This window comes from Eurosta solidaginis, chromosome 2 (assembly GCF_040869045.1).
Source record: "Eurosta solidaginis isolate ZX-2024a chromosome 2, ASM4086904v1, whole genome shotgun sequence".
Taxonomy (NCBI): domain Eukaryota; kingdom Metazoa; phylum Arthropoda; class Insecta; order Diptera; family Tephritidae; genus Eurosta; species Eurosta solidaginis.
Window position 1 is genome coordinate 207,699,206 of NC_090320.1, and position 16,872 is coordinate 207,716,077.

The following is a 16,872-nucleotide window of genomic DNA, read 5'->3' on the forward strand; positions in this document are numbered from 1 at the left end:
TAAGGTTGTTGTTCGAAAACGTACATAAGTATACTTGTAATGTTTTATTCAAAATATTTTCGGTCCGATGCGTATCATTAGTTAACTTGTGCCTTTGTTCTATGCTTTATTTCCTATTATTTGTAAACATAATAGGAGATATATTATTTTTCAAAGACGACTTATTTGCGTCAAATAAAATAACTTGACTTACTTAGGTATAAATTACGTTCGTAAGCGTATTCGGAAAACGAATAGAATTTATGTAAGTTACCTGCCAGCATAAGATGCATATAATATCATCTGAGATATTCCAAAAAAGTTTGTTTGTTGATTCACTCAAAAACTTTTTTCAGATTATAATTTAAATCTTTAAAATGGTCTTCTGAAAAACGCAAAAAACGCACTTGTGCTGTTAAGCCTTGTGACCACAGATTTATGAGTGTAGCACAAATAATAATTCATCTTCTGTGGACGAAATCATAGATTTTGAAGTCTAAGGCCCTTCAAATATATCTCGTCCCAACATAAACTTGGATATCGCACACTTGTATTTTTATGGTGTAAACTTTGTACACCCGTAGGACGTTTAAAATTGAATAAAAAAATTGGAAAAATTTAAAGTAATTTTCATCGGCCAACATTTTGTCAAGTCGCGTTTTTGGCGAACTCATAGCCGTGCCGTCATTGTAGTAGTGTGAAGAGTACTTCTTACAAAACAAAAGTTAAAAACAAACGTGATTTTGTTATTAAAAATATAAAATGAACTATAAAAGCAGTATTAGTTATGTACCTCTCTTGTACCTTATTTTTATGCACAGCTGAGTAGATCTCACAGAGTATATTAACTTTGTTCGCATGACGGTAATACGTAACGGCATAAACTAATCGAGATAGATATAGACTTCTATATATCAAAATGATCTGGTCGAAAAAACAAATTTATTTAGCCATATCCGTTCGTCCGACCGTAAACACGATAACTTGAGTAAATTTTGAGGTTTCTTGATGAAATTTGGTATGTAGTTTCCTGGCCACTCATCTTAGATCGCTATTTAAAATGAACGAAATCGGACTATAACCACTTTTTCAATATCGAAAATTTCGAAAAACCGAAAAAGTGCGATAATTCATTACAAAAGACGGATAAAGTTATGAAACTTGGTAGGTGGGTTGACCTTATGACGAAGAATATAAAGTTAGTAAAATTTTGGAAAATACGCGTGGCACCGCCCACTTTTGAAAGAAGGTAATTTGAAAGTTTTGCAGGCTGTAATTTGGCAGTCGTTGAAGATATCATGATGAAATTTGGCAAGAGCGTTACTCCTATTCCTATATGTGAGCTAAATAAAAATAACGAAATCGGATGAAGAACACGCCCACTTTTTAAAAAAAAAATTTTTTAATTCAAATTTTAACAAAAAATTTAATATCTTTACTGTATATAAGTAAATTAAGTCAAAATTCAACTCCTGTAATGATATGATGCAACAAAATACAAAAATAAAAGAAAATTTGAAAATGGGCGTGGCTCCGCCCATTTTGATTTAGTTTGTCTAGAATACTTTTAATGCCATAAGTCGAACAAAAATTTACCAATCCTTCTCAAATTTGGTAGGTACATAGATTCTATGACGGTAACTGTTCTCTGTGAAAATGGCCGAAATCGGTGGAAGCCACGCCCAGTTTTTATACACAGTCCACCGTCTGTCCTTCCGCTCGGCTGTTAACACAATAACTTGAGCAAAAACCGATATATCTTTACTAAACTTATCCCACCTACTTATCTGAACTCACTTTATCTCGGTATAAAAAATAGCCGAAATCCGACCATAACCACGCCCACTTTATCGATATCGAAAATTACGAAAAATGAAAAAAATGCCATAATTCTATACCAAATACGAAAAAAGGGATGAAACATGGTAACTGGATTGGTTTATTGACGCAAAATATAACTTTGGAAAAAATTTTGTAAAATGGGTGTGACACCTACCATATTAAGTAGAAGAAAATGAAAAAGTTCTACAAGGCAAAATCAACAGCCCTTGGAATCTTAGCAGGAATACTGTTAGTGGTATTGCATATATAAATAAATTAGCAGTACCCGACAGATGATTTTCTGGATCACCTGGTCCACATTTTGGTCGATATCGCGAGAACACCTTCACATATACATCTAAGGGCCACTCGCTTTTAAAACCCTCATTAATACCTTTAATTTGATATCCATATCGTACAAACACATTCTAGAGTCACCCCTGGCCCACCCTAATGGCGATATCTCGAAAAGGCGTCCACCTATAGACCTAATGCCCACTCCCTCTTAAAATGCTCAGTAACACCTTTCGTTTGATACCCATATCGTACAAACATTCTAGAGTCACCTCTGGCCCACCCTAATGGCGATATCTCGAAAAGGCGTCCACCTATAGACCTAATGTCCACTCCCTCTTAAAATGCTCAGTAACACCTTTCGTTTGATACCCATATCGTACAAACATTCTAGAGTCACCCCTGGCCCACCCTATTGGCGATGTCTCGAAAAGGCCACCTATAGACCTAATGCCCACTCCCTCTTAAAATGCTCAGTAACACATTTCGTTTGATACCCATATCGTACAAACATTCTAGAGTCACCCTTGGTCCACCTTTATGGCGATATCTCGAAAAGGCGTCCACCTATAGACCTAATGCCCACTCCCTCTTAAAATGCTCAGTAACACCTTTCGTTTGATACCCATATCGTACAAACATTCTAGAGTCACCCTTGGTCCACCTTTATGGCGATATCTCGAAAAGGCGTCCACATATAGAACTAAGGATTACTCCCTTTTAAAATACTCATTACCACCTTTCATTTGATACCCATATCGTACAAACACATTCTAGAGTCACCCCTGGCCCACCCTAATGGCGATATCTCGAAAAGGCGTCCACCTATAGACCTAATGCCCACTTCCTCTTAAAATGCTCAGTAACACCTTTCGTTTGATACCCATATCGCACAAACATTATAGAGTCACCCCTGGCCCACACTAATGGCGATATCTCGAAAAGACGTCCACCTATATACCTAATGCCCACTCCCTCTTAAAATGCTCAGTAACACCTTTCGTTTGATACCCATATCGTACAAACACATTCTAGAGTCACCCCTGGCCCACCCTAATGACGATATCTCGAAAAGGCGTCCACTTATAGACCTAATGCCCACTCCCTCTTAAAATGCTCAGTAACACCTTTCGTTTGATACCCATATCGTACAAACATTCTAGAGTCACCCTTGGTCCACCTTTATGGCAATATATCGAAAAGGCGTCCACCTATAGAACTAAGGATTACTCCCTTTTAAGATACTCATTACCATCTTTCATTTGATACCCATATCATACAAACACATTCTAGAGTCACCCCTGGCCCACCCTATTGGCGACATTTCGAAAAGGCGTCCACCTATAGACCTATTGCCCACTCCCTCTTAAAATGCTCAGTAACACTTTTCGTTTTATACCCATATCGTACAAACATTCTAGAGTCACCCCTGGCCCACCCTAATGGCAATATCTCGAAAAGGCGTCCACCTATAGACCTAATGCCCACTCCCTCTTAAAATGCTCAATAAAACCTTTCATTTGATTCCCATATCGTACAAACACATTCTAGAGACACCCCTGGTCCACCTTTATGGCGATATCTCGAAACGGCGGCCACCTATGGACTAAGGATCACTCCTTTTCAAAATACTCATTAACAGCTTTCCTTTGATACCCATATCGTACAAACATATTCTAGAGTCACCCCTGGTCCACCTTTATGGCGATTTCTCGAAAAGGCGTTCACCTATAGAACTAAAGCCCATTCCCTTTTAAAATACTCATTACCACCTTTCATTTGATACCCATATCGTACAAACACATTCTAGAGTCAATCCTGGTCCACCTTAATGGCGATATCTCGAAAGGGCGTCCACTGATAGACCTAAGGCCCACTCCCTCTTAAAATGCTCAGTAACACCTTTCATTTGATACCCATATCGTACAAACAAATTCTAGAGTCAGCCCTGGTCCACCTTTATGGCGATATTCCTAAATGGCGTCCATCCATAGAACTATGGCCTACTCTCTCTTAAAATACTCTTTAATACCTTCCATTTGATACACATGTCATACAACCACATTCCAAGGTTACCCTAGGTTCATTTTCCTACATGGTGATTTTCCTTATTTTGTCTCCATAGCTCTCAACTGAGTATGTAATGTTCGGTTACACCCGAACTTAGCCTTCCTTACTTGTTAAAAATGTAAAATGAACTATAAAAGCAGTATTAGTTATGTACCTCTCTTGTACCTTATTTTTATGCACAGCTGAGTAGATCTCACAGAGTATATTAACTTTGTTCGCATGACGGTAGTACGTAACGGCATAAACTAATCGAGATAGATATAGACTTCTATATATCAAAATGATCTGGTCAAAAAAACAAATTTATTTAGCCATGTCCGTCCGTCCGACCGTAAACACGATAACTTGAGGTATCTTGATGAGGTATCTTGATGAAATTTGGTATGTAGTTTCCTGGCCACTCATCTTAGATCGCTATTTACAATGAACGAAATCGGAATATAACCACTTTTTCAATATCGAAAATTTCGAAAAACCGAAAAAGTGCGATAATTCATTACAAAAGACGGATAAAGTGATGAAACGTGGTAGGTGGGTTGACCTTATGACGAAGAATATAAAGTTAGTAAAATTTTGGAAAATGCGCGTGGCACCGCCCACTTTTGAAAGAAGGTAATTTGAAAGTTTTGCAGGCTGTAATTTGGCAGTCGTTGAAGATATCATGATGAAATTTGGCAAGAGCGTTACTCCTATTCCTATATGTGAGCTAAATAAAAATAACAAAATCGGATGACGAACACGCCCACTTTTTAAAAAAACTTTTTTTAGAAGTCAAATTTGAAAAAAAAATTTAATATCTTTACAGTATATAAGTAAATTATGTCAACATTCAATTCCAGAAATAATATGGTGCAACAAAAAACAAAAATAAAAGAAAATTTCAAAATGAGCGTGGCTCGCCCTTTTTAATTTAATTTGTCTAGTATACTTTTAATGCCATAATTCCAACAAAAATTTACCAACCCTTGCCAAATTTGGTAGGGGCATAGATTCTATGACGGTAACTGTTTTCTGTGAAAATGGGGAAAATCGGTTGAAGCTACGCCAAGTTTTTATACACAGTCGACCGTCTGTCCTTCCGTTCGGCCGTTCACACGATAACTTAAGCAAAAATCGATATATCTTTACAAAACTTAGTTCACGTACTTATCTGAACTCACTTTATCTTGGTATAAAAAATGGCCGAAATACGACTATGACGACGCCCACTTTTTCGATATCGAAAATTACGAAATTTGAAAAAATGCCATAATTCTACACCAAATATGGAAAAAGGGATGAAACATGGTAATTGATTGGTTTATTGACGCAAAATATAACTTTATAAAAAACTTTGTAAAATGGGTGTGACGTGACACCTACCCATATTAAGTAGAAGAAAATGAAAAAGTTCTTCAGGGCGAAATTAAAAGTTCCTGGAATCATCGAATACTGTTCGTGGTATTATATATATAAATAAATTAGCGGTACCCTACAGATGAGGTTCGGGGTCACCCTGGTTCACATTTTGGTCGATATCTCGAAAACGCCTTCACATATACAATTAAGGGCCACTCACTTTTAAAACCCTCAAACTTTAATTTGATACACAGATCGTACAAACAGATTATAGAGTGACCCCTGGTTGACCTTTATGGCGATATCTCGTCCACCTATAGAACTAAGCCCACTCCCTTTAAAAATACTCATTAACACCTTTCATTTGATACCAAACTCGTACAAACACATTCTAGAGTCACCCCTGGCCCAACTTTTGTCGCGATATCTCGAAAAGGCGTCGACCTGTAGAACTAAGGCGCACTACCTTTTAAGATACTCATTAGTGCGTTTCATTTAATTTCCATATCGCACAAGCATATTCCACCTTTTTGGCGATATCGCGTAATGGCGTCCACCTATAGAACTATGGCCCACTCCCTTTAAAATACTCTTCAATACCTTCCATTTGATACCCATGTCATACAAACACATCCAGGGTTCCCTAGGTTCATTTTCCTACCTGGTGATTCTCCCTTATTTTGTCCCCAAAGCTCTCAGCTGAGTATGTAATGTTCGGTTACACCCGAACTTAGCCTTCCTTATTGTTTTTTTGTTAGTTCCTTTTTTATAACTTTGTTAAGGTTTGATTTGAAATAAATGTGGAAACTTACATTGAAAAAGAAACGTATACTTTTAGCTCTTTTTGGAACGGGTTTGGATTTTCTTGAAGAAATTTAGCTCTTTCTAGCCCTTTTTTCTAGATTATAGCCCCCAATTAACTCTTGTTCTGGCAAAACGCCACAAACATAAAAATAAGGAGAGTCGCTAAGTACTCGGACTACACAAATGATGCTCATTAGACTTTTTATTTTACTTTCGTCAAGACAACGGGCATCAAGAAAGAAACGCGTCCATAGAGCATGACATGAGTGACAAACTGATTGATGATATGCAATAAAATGTTTCGTTAGTTGCAAATGTAATGCGTCATAAAGAAAATGAAATTGCAAAAATTTTTCGTCAACCTAAAAATAAAATGTTGAAAATGGGCAGCTAAATGAATGCCGTATTTTTTTTGGATTGCAGAACTATTTTCATAGCAAGTTGTGCTTAGGACAAGAGATATTATAGTTTTAATCACTTAACGGTAGATTTTACTTACAAAAACGCTTCCCGACATATATTTATCTTGACTCGAAAACTTAAAAAAATTTACAAAAAAAAATTATAACTCTTTAACTAGTTAGTTGTATTCCTAGATGGAATTGAACATCTAGTTGACAATCGCAAAAGTTAAAACTAATACGATAGCCATCCAGAAGCACAACTTATCGCTCGTAGTCGGAGCATTGGGCGGAGAGTCGGAGCATAGGGCGGAAATATTTACAAGCCTTGACAAACTGATCCCATAATGAAAAATAAAAAATCTGAAAAATGTAAAAAAATGGGCGTGGCACAAACCTCATATAAAAAGAAAGTTTCATGAATCTGAAGCCCTAGAAATTATTTACTTACTTTTACTAGAAATTACTTACTTAATTGGCGCATAACCGTCTAAACGGTTATGGCCGTCCAACAAGGCGCGCCAGTCGCTTCTTCGCTCCGCCAACCGCCGCCAATTGGTCACACCAAGGGAGTTTAAATCGTTTTCCACCTGGTCCTTCCAAGGGAGTGGGGCCGCCCTCTACCTCCGCTTCCATAGGCGGGTTCCGATAGAAACACTTTCTTGGCCGGAGCATTATCTTTCATTCGCATAACATGGACAAGCCAGCGCAGCCGCTGCGTGGATGTAAATCTTTCGAAGAACTTTTCTCTCGAACACCCCCAAAGTCGCTTCATCTGCTGTTGTCCTGATCCATGCTTCTGCCCCATATAGCAGGACGGGTACCATAAGTGACTTGTAGAGTATGATTTTCGTTCGCCGAGAGAGGACTTTACTTTTCAATTTGCTACCTAATCCAAAGTAGCATTTATTGTCAAGATTGATTCTTCGCTGGATTTCAGCGCTGATATTGTTTCGTAGTGTTGATGCTGGTTCCCAAATAAACGAAGTCTTTTACTATTTCGAAATTATGGCTGCCACGGCGCGTATGCGCTGACTCTTTGCTCGATGACATCAGGTACTTCGTTTTGTCCTCATTCACCATCAAACACATCTTTACCGCTTCTTTTTCCAGTTTTGAGTAAGCAGAACTAACAGCGCGGGTGTTTAGGCCGATGATATTATAGTCATCAGCATATCCCAGTAATTGCATGCTTTTATAGAATATTGTTCAAGTGCAGTCAAATTAAAGAAATCGCACGGGAGTACTCTGTATGAAACCCCGTTTAGCTTCGTACAGCTCGGATTGGTCCTTCCCAATTCTGGCTGAGCTGATGGTTTTGCTCAACGTCATTTTGCGCAGCCGTATAAGTTTTGCGTATAAACCAAAATCAGATATAGCGGCATATAGGCAGCTCCTTTTCGTCCTGTCGAAGGCGGCTTTAAAATCGACGAAGAGGTGATGTATGTCGATTCTCTTTTCACGGGTTTTTTCCAAGATTTGGCGCATTGTGAAAATCTGGTCGATGGTAGATTTACCAGGTCTGAAGCCGCACTGATACGGTCCAATCAGCCGGTTCACGCTGGGCTTCTATCTTTCGCACAATACACTTGAAAGGACCTTATATGCGATACTAAGAAGGCCGATTCCATGATAGTTGGTGCATTTTCCAGTATCCCCTTTCTTGTGGACTGGGCAAAGAACACTTAGATTCCAATCGTCGGGCATGCACTCGTCCGCCCATATTTTGCGAAGAAGCTGCTGTATGCGCCTTACGAGCTCCTCGCCGCCGTACTTGAATAGCTCCGCAGGCAATCCAATCCATCAGCGCCCTCAGCCTTGTTGTTTTCAATCTGGTTATTGCTATTCTTACTTCATCATAATCGGGCGGGGGGACATATATTCCATCATCATCGATTGCGGGAACGGGTTCGTCATTTTTGCACGGTGAATCGCAGCCTCCATTTAGGAGAGCGCGTTCCTCCATAGGAGAGAAGTGTTCCCTACATAATCTAAGCACTCTCTGGACATCAGTTACATGGTCGCCATTTTCATTCCTACAGGAGAAGCCCTTGAAATATCATGTTAAAATATAGCTGAGCGGAAGCAAAAATTCGCTCGCTCAAAAGGAAAAGATCCCGTGCCTGATCTTCGAAAGCGATCTTGGGGCATCATTTGAGTCGCGTATATGGTTGATTCCAAAATAAAGGAAGGGGTTGGGTCTGCTGTTTACTGTGCTGACCCAGAAATAAGTAGATCTTACAGGCTGCCAGAGTACTGCAGCGTTCTTAAGGCGGAAAATTTAGAAGTGAAGAAGACAGCAGAAACTCTGGAGGAAGCGTGCTTAAGCTGCAGTCGCGTCAATATATATAATAAGAGTCAGGCTACGATTAAGGTAATTATCTCACACAGTACTGCATGAAGAAGTGGTCTGGAATGCAAAGAAGCATTGGAAAACTTCGCTCAGGCCGGAACATACATTTTTACTGGGTTACCGGTCATAAAGGATAGAAGGTAACGAAAAGGCCGATGAGTTGGCAAAGGAGGGTGCAATACTCGCTGAGTCGACGATAGACGTATCACTCCTAATAGCTGAAGTCTTAGCCTGACAAGCACAGGGCACGAGCACAAAACGTGCTCGATCGTTTCCTCCTCCAACCCGCACTTCCTACATCTGCTATCACTGACCAAGCCTAATTAAAAGGCATGTGACGCCGGAAGGAAGTGTCCAGTCATAATACCCGTCATGAGTCACAATCCTCTCTTTTTAATGTAGAAGCAGCTTTGTTAGTCTAAGGTTGTACGACCTACACATAATCTTCGACATTTTACAGACCCACGCTTGAACCCACACCTTTCCCGCTTGGTCGTTCATGTGCACCTCTCGCCCAATCTAATTGGGACGTATACAGAGCAAGCTGTAAGAGATGCGCCCTTTTTAGCTAGTTCATCTGTTTTTTCAATGCCATCTATTCCTATATGTCCTGGGACCCAATACAGATGTCTGCTTCTCCCTGTGCCGATTCTCTCCAGAGACAGCTTAAACTCTAATACACACATTTAGATGCTGTGGTATGCGAGATTATTGCCTTAATTGCAGCTTGACTGTCAATATAAAAGTTAACACGGTTGCACTGTAAGCTATTCTCTTCCAGTGTTCCTACTGCTTAAGTTACGGCTAATATTTCCGCTTTGAAAACGCTCCAGTAATCTGGCTTTGACTCAGATTCAAGGCCAATGTAAAACCACCTTCATGGATGTCGTATTTTCATTAAAATTTTTACTAGACCTAATTAGTTGATATCTCTATGATGATTATATGTCGTATTAGTAATGCCTACTTATTTCACATAAATATTTCTGCATACTTGTCACGGGAGGGACGTTGATGTTGAATAATTCCTAAGCAACGTCAAATCCGAATTGTAGGATATATTTAAAACGAGTTTTGAACATTGAATAACAAATATGAAATTAAATAACTAATTGCAAAATGCAGGACAACAACTTTCGACTTTTTTTATCACGGATGAGACACATCTAATACTGTTCGATTCATCTAATAATAAGAATATTGGGCTTTTATAAATTTGTATTTAAATCAAGTTCATTAAATAAAGATGAGTTACGCTAGTTATTTGTGTTATTTATCACTCGAGTGGTAAATCACAAAGTGTTTGACAGCTTAATTGAAATTAGTAAGTCAGCACTTCACTTTAAGAGTGAAATAAGGTACTGAAAATTAACTTTAAGACTAAATAAAAAAATTTTAGATTGATTGAAAGTTTTTACAACATTTGTGTTTTCAGTTTTATAAGCAAAATTATTTACGCACCCATGTTCACTTTATCATGGAACCTCTCTAAACTTACCTCTGTAATGAGTTAGCTTCAGCCACCGGGCAAGCTTTAGTTAACCTAAAAAAAAAAGAAATAATTTCCAGACGTGCACCATATGTTTTTTTTTTGCAACTATTTAAGCCCACTAGTAACGAGGACTTAAATCTATAAGAAACTGCGATAAACCAATCGCTCCCCCGAAGATTTCCTGATTAGTTGCACACCGCCTCCGGGCCTTGTTTGGGATAGTTAAGAAGGACTCAACTTTCTGTTTAAAATTGTATTTGAAGTACAGAAAATCGATGTTGACATATACCATATCGGCATTCCCTTGGGAAACTCAACAGAATTAAGTTTAAGGATTAAATTCGAGCTAACTAAAAGTAAAAAGTTATTAAAATTGCAGCAATAAAAGAATGCAATACCGTGAATTACCTTCAACAATATTTATTACATTTTTACTTACAAAATATATGTACATACGTATGTATGTAATGTTTTGGTAAAAATCTCAATAAATCGTTATTACTTTTACAACAACACCAAATGTTGGCATATCTCACATTGCGTACAATATTTATCTTTTATTCAACATTTTTCAACTAAAATATCTAAAAGTTTTCAAATGCACTTTACGTCAATGAAATATTTATAAATATCTTAAACAGAATTTCATACAACATGCGGACATTAATATAAATATGTGTGTATACGTATTACTACGAGTACATTATACTAATAAACATGTTTGAGGGGGGAAATATCAAGTCTTTATTGCAATAGAACTGAAATCGATAATAAATATATTTCTAGAAATACTTTAACGAAGCTTCAATAATAACTTAGTAGTTGAAAAACTAAAAAAAATAATGGATGATGCCAGCCAAATGGTCGTGTATTGAGGTTGCTAAGTGACTTATGTACATTTGCGGGATGCACATTAGGATGGAGTGTTCTGCTTATATACCTACTTTTATAATTACACTTGGCATTATAGTTTCGATATCTTATCGGTGGATTGAAACGATATAAACAAGGGTTTCAAGGGGATGCTAGCGCAATTCATAGCTTTTCCAAACCAATTGTTAACCTCACCTACCCGAGGCCAATCCTCTTCATTGAAGTGGGGGTAGGTGACGGCATGCCCCGAGAAGGTGCAATGTTGTCACGCTAAACTAATCCCGTGCTTGTACTTTAATGGTGCTTGTTACTGGAATGTACCATATCTATACCTGGCAAAGGACCATCAACAAAATTAGATTGGGAGCTCCATATTGATAAATAATTAGTCTCGGCATAGATAAAGCCATAGAGCTATGTCCGCCCATCTGTGAGTTTATTTATCTTCGCATTACTGTGGTTTTGCAACAGTGCCTGAAAAATTACAGTAAATCTCAATGACAGCTTTAAAGGTATAACCACAACAGATTGCGACAACATCTGCATCTTGCTCGCAATCCTGCTTACCAAAAATCGCAATCTCACAACTAATTACTGCTCTCTTTACAGGACAATTAGATTTGACAATATGAGCGGTTTCCTGGCACCATCTATTTCTACATATCCGGCTATGCTGACGACCCCGTGCGTAGCTTACTCAAAGCGCAGGTTCACTGGTTATTTAGCTGTGATTGGATGTATGATTGCGATTATTTTTAAGTCTGATCGTGAGCTGCAACTTGAACAGCACCCAGCAAACACTTTCGAACTGATGTTCCAACACATCGACAGAAAATAAACAAAGCCCCAACACACAGGCTCATCCGTTTACTCCAGGAAGGGCAATAGTAAAAGTGAGAGCAAATAGCGCACAGCGAGTTTTGGTTGGATTGTCAATTCGCTTCGTATAAACTTGTAGCCACTTTTATTGAAGGCTGGGACATGAATTAAAGCTAAATATCATGCTATCTACTCGAGAGTTTTCATGTAGAGGGGATAGAATCGCTGCGATTGAGAGGTAATAGGTCAAAATCACGATGCTTCCAAAAAATTACACCTCTTCAAATTTGCGTCGCTATTTTTTGGATTTTTCTTACAAGATGACGGCATCTTCGAATCCATTTAGAAGAATATAGTATTTAGTCGTAAGTTTCCTCGTTACTTGAATCGTGAAGCTTCAGTTAATAACCATCTCATACCATGGCGTTTGTTGTTGTTTCAAAGTTCAACAATAGGCACGACTACTTTACAATCATCAAAATCCCTTAAAGAGAGTGCGTGGAAACTCGCAGGTGTGTACCATAAGGAAGTTTGCAGTGAAAAGCATTGGTCTTACATTATAGTGGAAAAGATGATTTGTATCATTTGTGATTCTTGATAGGTAAGAGTTTAATCCTATCGTTTAAGTGGTATTTAAACATCATAATAGGACGACATCCAGTGGCAGTTCTTCTGGGTGGTGTTGGAAAGCCTACAACTATTTCCATTACGTGTTTTGAAAGCCGGGAGCACCATGAACCATCAACCGGGAATTCGTGTGTCAGAGACAGCCTTTTTTGTCTTTTCCTTTCGTACTACCAACAAGCGAATTTAGGATTTTGTAATGACTCTGCACTTTGCATGTGTATTGCAGCAGAGACTTTGATACAACGTGAAACCCAACAGGGATATCCAACATTTTTATAATAAAAAGAAAACAGCTGGGAAAGAAAAGTGATGAAATTAGTTTATGTATGTGGTCTATTTTCATATGGAGTACGCATTCAATTTGGGTACTGATGACTTCTGTTCAATTTCTGGTTTGATGACTTCTGACGAGGTGTTAGTACTACACATTTTATGCAAGATTTGCGGATTATTATTTAAAGGGAAGTTCGCAATTTAAAATGTCAGGAGAACTCTCTCAAATGAATCCGCTAACAGTGACAGAGGATGTATTGGTCTTCATTTTGATATTTTTTCGTTGTTTTTGTCAGGTTTGGCAAAGCTTTCACGGTTGACCACAGCTTAACAGTATCAGCAGAGAGGTTATTGATTTAGAGATGCTCTTCTTATATGGAAAGTTTCTGCTCATCTAAAAGAATGTCTACTTAGCCGTCCCACAAGTTTTCGCTATCGCTATATGCATAAAGCTTTAGCAGTGTATTCGGGGAAGTCGTCCGATTTAACTTTATTAAAGAAAATACAAATACAATATTCGGAGGTTATGAAATCGGCTGGTAGATCCAGAATAGTATGTGTAGATGTTCAGATGCAAATGTTTGTATGTATATGGCGGCAGTCACAAAAACCCCGAACTTTTGATGGAGATGTCTGGCGAACTTTAAACACTTTCTATGACTCGGGTGGGAGCGTTTGAATTCACCGCGGTAAAAGTCATATTATGTGTTTTGTTTTTTTAAGGCGCCGTCCATACCATTGAATGGCAAGTTGGAATACCTAAATCATGGTAAACGTTGGGTTGTGGTTGTCGAGGATTTTGCGATTTTTTGCCTTGAATAACGAACCTATGTTAGGATGACATCCATTCTAACAGTGGGTATGCAGATGTTAACGATTTCCCTGTCAGCATTATTCGACGCAACAATTATACCTTAATGTTAAAAGGCAGAGGTGCACAACGTCAGAAGAGCCTCGAATACAAACACTATGTGCTCACATGATATATAGGTGAAAACCGAATAGTTTCCCAAAGTTTTTAAGGGCATCTCTATTCAAAAGTTTTGTCAGTACGACCCATGTTGGGATAAAATAGGATGCACTGTACAATATGATGGCTGATGAAAGCTACACCGTGCCCTATAACCGCTCTCACATTCCCTCCAATCGTTTTTATAACCACCGTAAGTTCGGGGATCCGACCAAATGTATGCGTCTCAAAAACTTTCATACTGTAACGAATTTAGTGAAACTCCACTAATTTTACACCTCCTACTAACGTTCGTATCGCTAAGCTGTTGAATAAATAACTCTAATATTAAATAACTCTAATATTAAATAACTGATACTTCACAATCAATAGCTTGCTTAAATCAAACTGATTGCTGTTTACTCAACATTCGATCCTTTTATAGTCTCTGATGTCTCGTTCGCATACTTCTAGGCGTTTCTTCTTCTAGAATTTACTATTTGTTTACCAGCTATAAACCTATCAGCTATAAATTACAGGTACACGATTATAGCTTCGCGCATAGCCATATGCGCGTGTATATGTGAGTGATACTTTTACCGATGATTGCCTACTTTTGGGAGTATCTCAGATATAAGTATGTGTTTGTGCGTTTCTCTCCGCTGCTTGTATGGGCATATGTGTACACATAATTATTGATTTGTTTATGTGCATACAAGTCACTGCTCAGTATCGGCTTAGAGATGATATTATCCCTTAGTGTTGTTAATATTCGTCACACTGCCCTCCACCTAAGTCTGATCGCACCGATCAGACAAATCTCTTGATCTAAACGCTGCTAGCATCTCCAAATAACTACCCTTTTATTTCGTGGTTTCCCAATGGTTTGTATGCGGTAGATGGTACCACTGATCTGAATTTGGATGGAACACCTTTCCGCCGTTGAGGGTTGTACAGTAGTAACAAATCTCACCCCCCCCCCCCCCCCCCCCAGAAACCTTCCTAATTATTGTTCTTGTCGTACCTGTGTTTAATCCTAGTACTCGTTATCCTGATTCGTTCCCACACACTCTGTTGTTTGGCCAATGAACTACTTCGTAGAGCTTGTGCTTGACGAATTGGCTTAGCATAATCAGTACCGTTCCCACGTTTTCACAACAATAGTGCGCCCCTGGCTTGAAACTACCTCTGCATTCTTTCTGGGAAATTCTTTCCTTCGTTCTTGTGCGTCTATTGGTTTTGTCAATGCCAGTGTTTCTCTCTCAGATACTTTCGATTTCGCTTAATTTGGCCCACTCGATCCATCAAACTTTGCTCGATCTACTGCCTTGGACTTTGGTGGTCTTTGTCCAATCGCCTCCACCAGCACTCGGCTTACTGTTCAACCCTTTCTCCAAACTGAAGTTGAGTGGAACATCCTCGTTTTTATAACACATAATCCTTCCCTGCATATCGATCCTGTTGTCATGGTCAACTAAGAAGTCCACTCCCAACATGACTTCATCAACAATCTCTGCCACAACGAATTTGTATTGAACCATGACCTTCCCAATTAAGACTTCACATATCACTTCTCCCTGGACTTGGTTATACTCGCCAGTAACCGTACGCAACCTTGCTCCAGGTAATGGCTTTACTCTCCTGTTGGCCAAATCAGATGGGATTAAGGAATGAGATGCGCCCGTGTCTACAGTCAGTACACGCTGATTTCCATCCACATTTCCTCTGACGGTAAGACTGCTCGATTTTCATCCAATTTGCGAGATAGATATCACAGGACATTCAATAGCTGGGGCAAATTTTCGATCTTTACATCTGACTCGCTCTTACTTATCTCATCCAGCTTTACCTTTACGACCAGCCAAGTTGGAACTACCAGGACCGGTGCTGCAATGACGTGCAATGTGCCCTGGCTTTCCACACTTAAAACATTTGATTGCATCATTATTCTTCTGTTGCGTTCCTTTTAAAGCTTCCAAAATTGCGTCTACCCACTCTGGCCTTCTACTTCCACACGGCGTGCTTTGAAAACTGGCTTACACAGAAGCGAAGCTATTTCCTGAATCAGAGCATCTGATACCATTTCTGCGAATGTAGGTTTTGGGTTTGGTTATGCCGCTACCTTCGTTTCGACATCCCGTATTCCATTAATAAAACTCTGAATTTTTACCTTTTCGGTGTATTCAACGGGTGCGTCCGCATTCGCTAAATGTGCAAGCATTTCAGTGTCTGAAGAAAACTTCTCCAAAGTCTCGTTAAATTTTTGGTAGCGGTTTTGCATTTCTATTTGGTAGATTTGTTTCCTGTGTTCGCTTCCGTATCGCCTTTCTAGAGCGCCCATCAATGTTTCGTAATTGTTTCGTTCTCCCTCTGGAATGGTCTGTAAGATTTCCGCTGCAGGTCATGCGATGAACAACGCAACAAACTTATTTTCAGTATTCCAGTCGTTAACTGCTGACGTCTTCTCAAATTGAAGCTTAAATACCTGGAAAGGAGCAAAGCCGGCAAAAGATGGAGTTTTTACCTTCCTATTGCTTGCTGAAACAGTTGGGCGATTTAATTGCAACTCCTGTATACGACCTATCAAAGCATCCCGCTCGGCTTCGATTTTTTCCTCAAACTGCGTTATTTTCTCGTCCATACGCGCTTCGAGTTTTGATGATATACGCGCCTCTTGCTCCTCGAGTTGTACTGTTATGCGTGCCTCTTGCTCTTTCAGTTGTGTTTCCATCTTTGATGTAATCTGTGTCGAAATTTCTGAAATGCGCGTTTCTTGTCC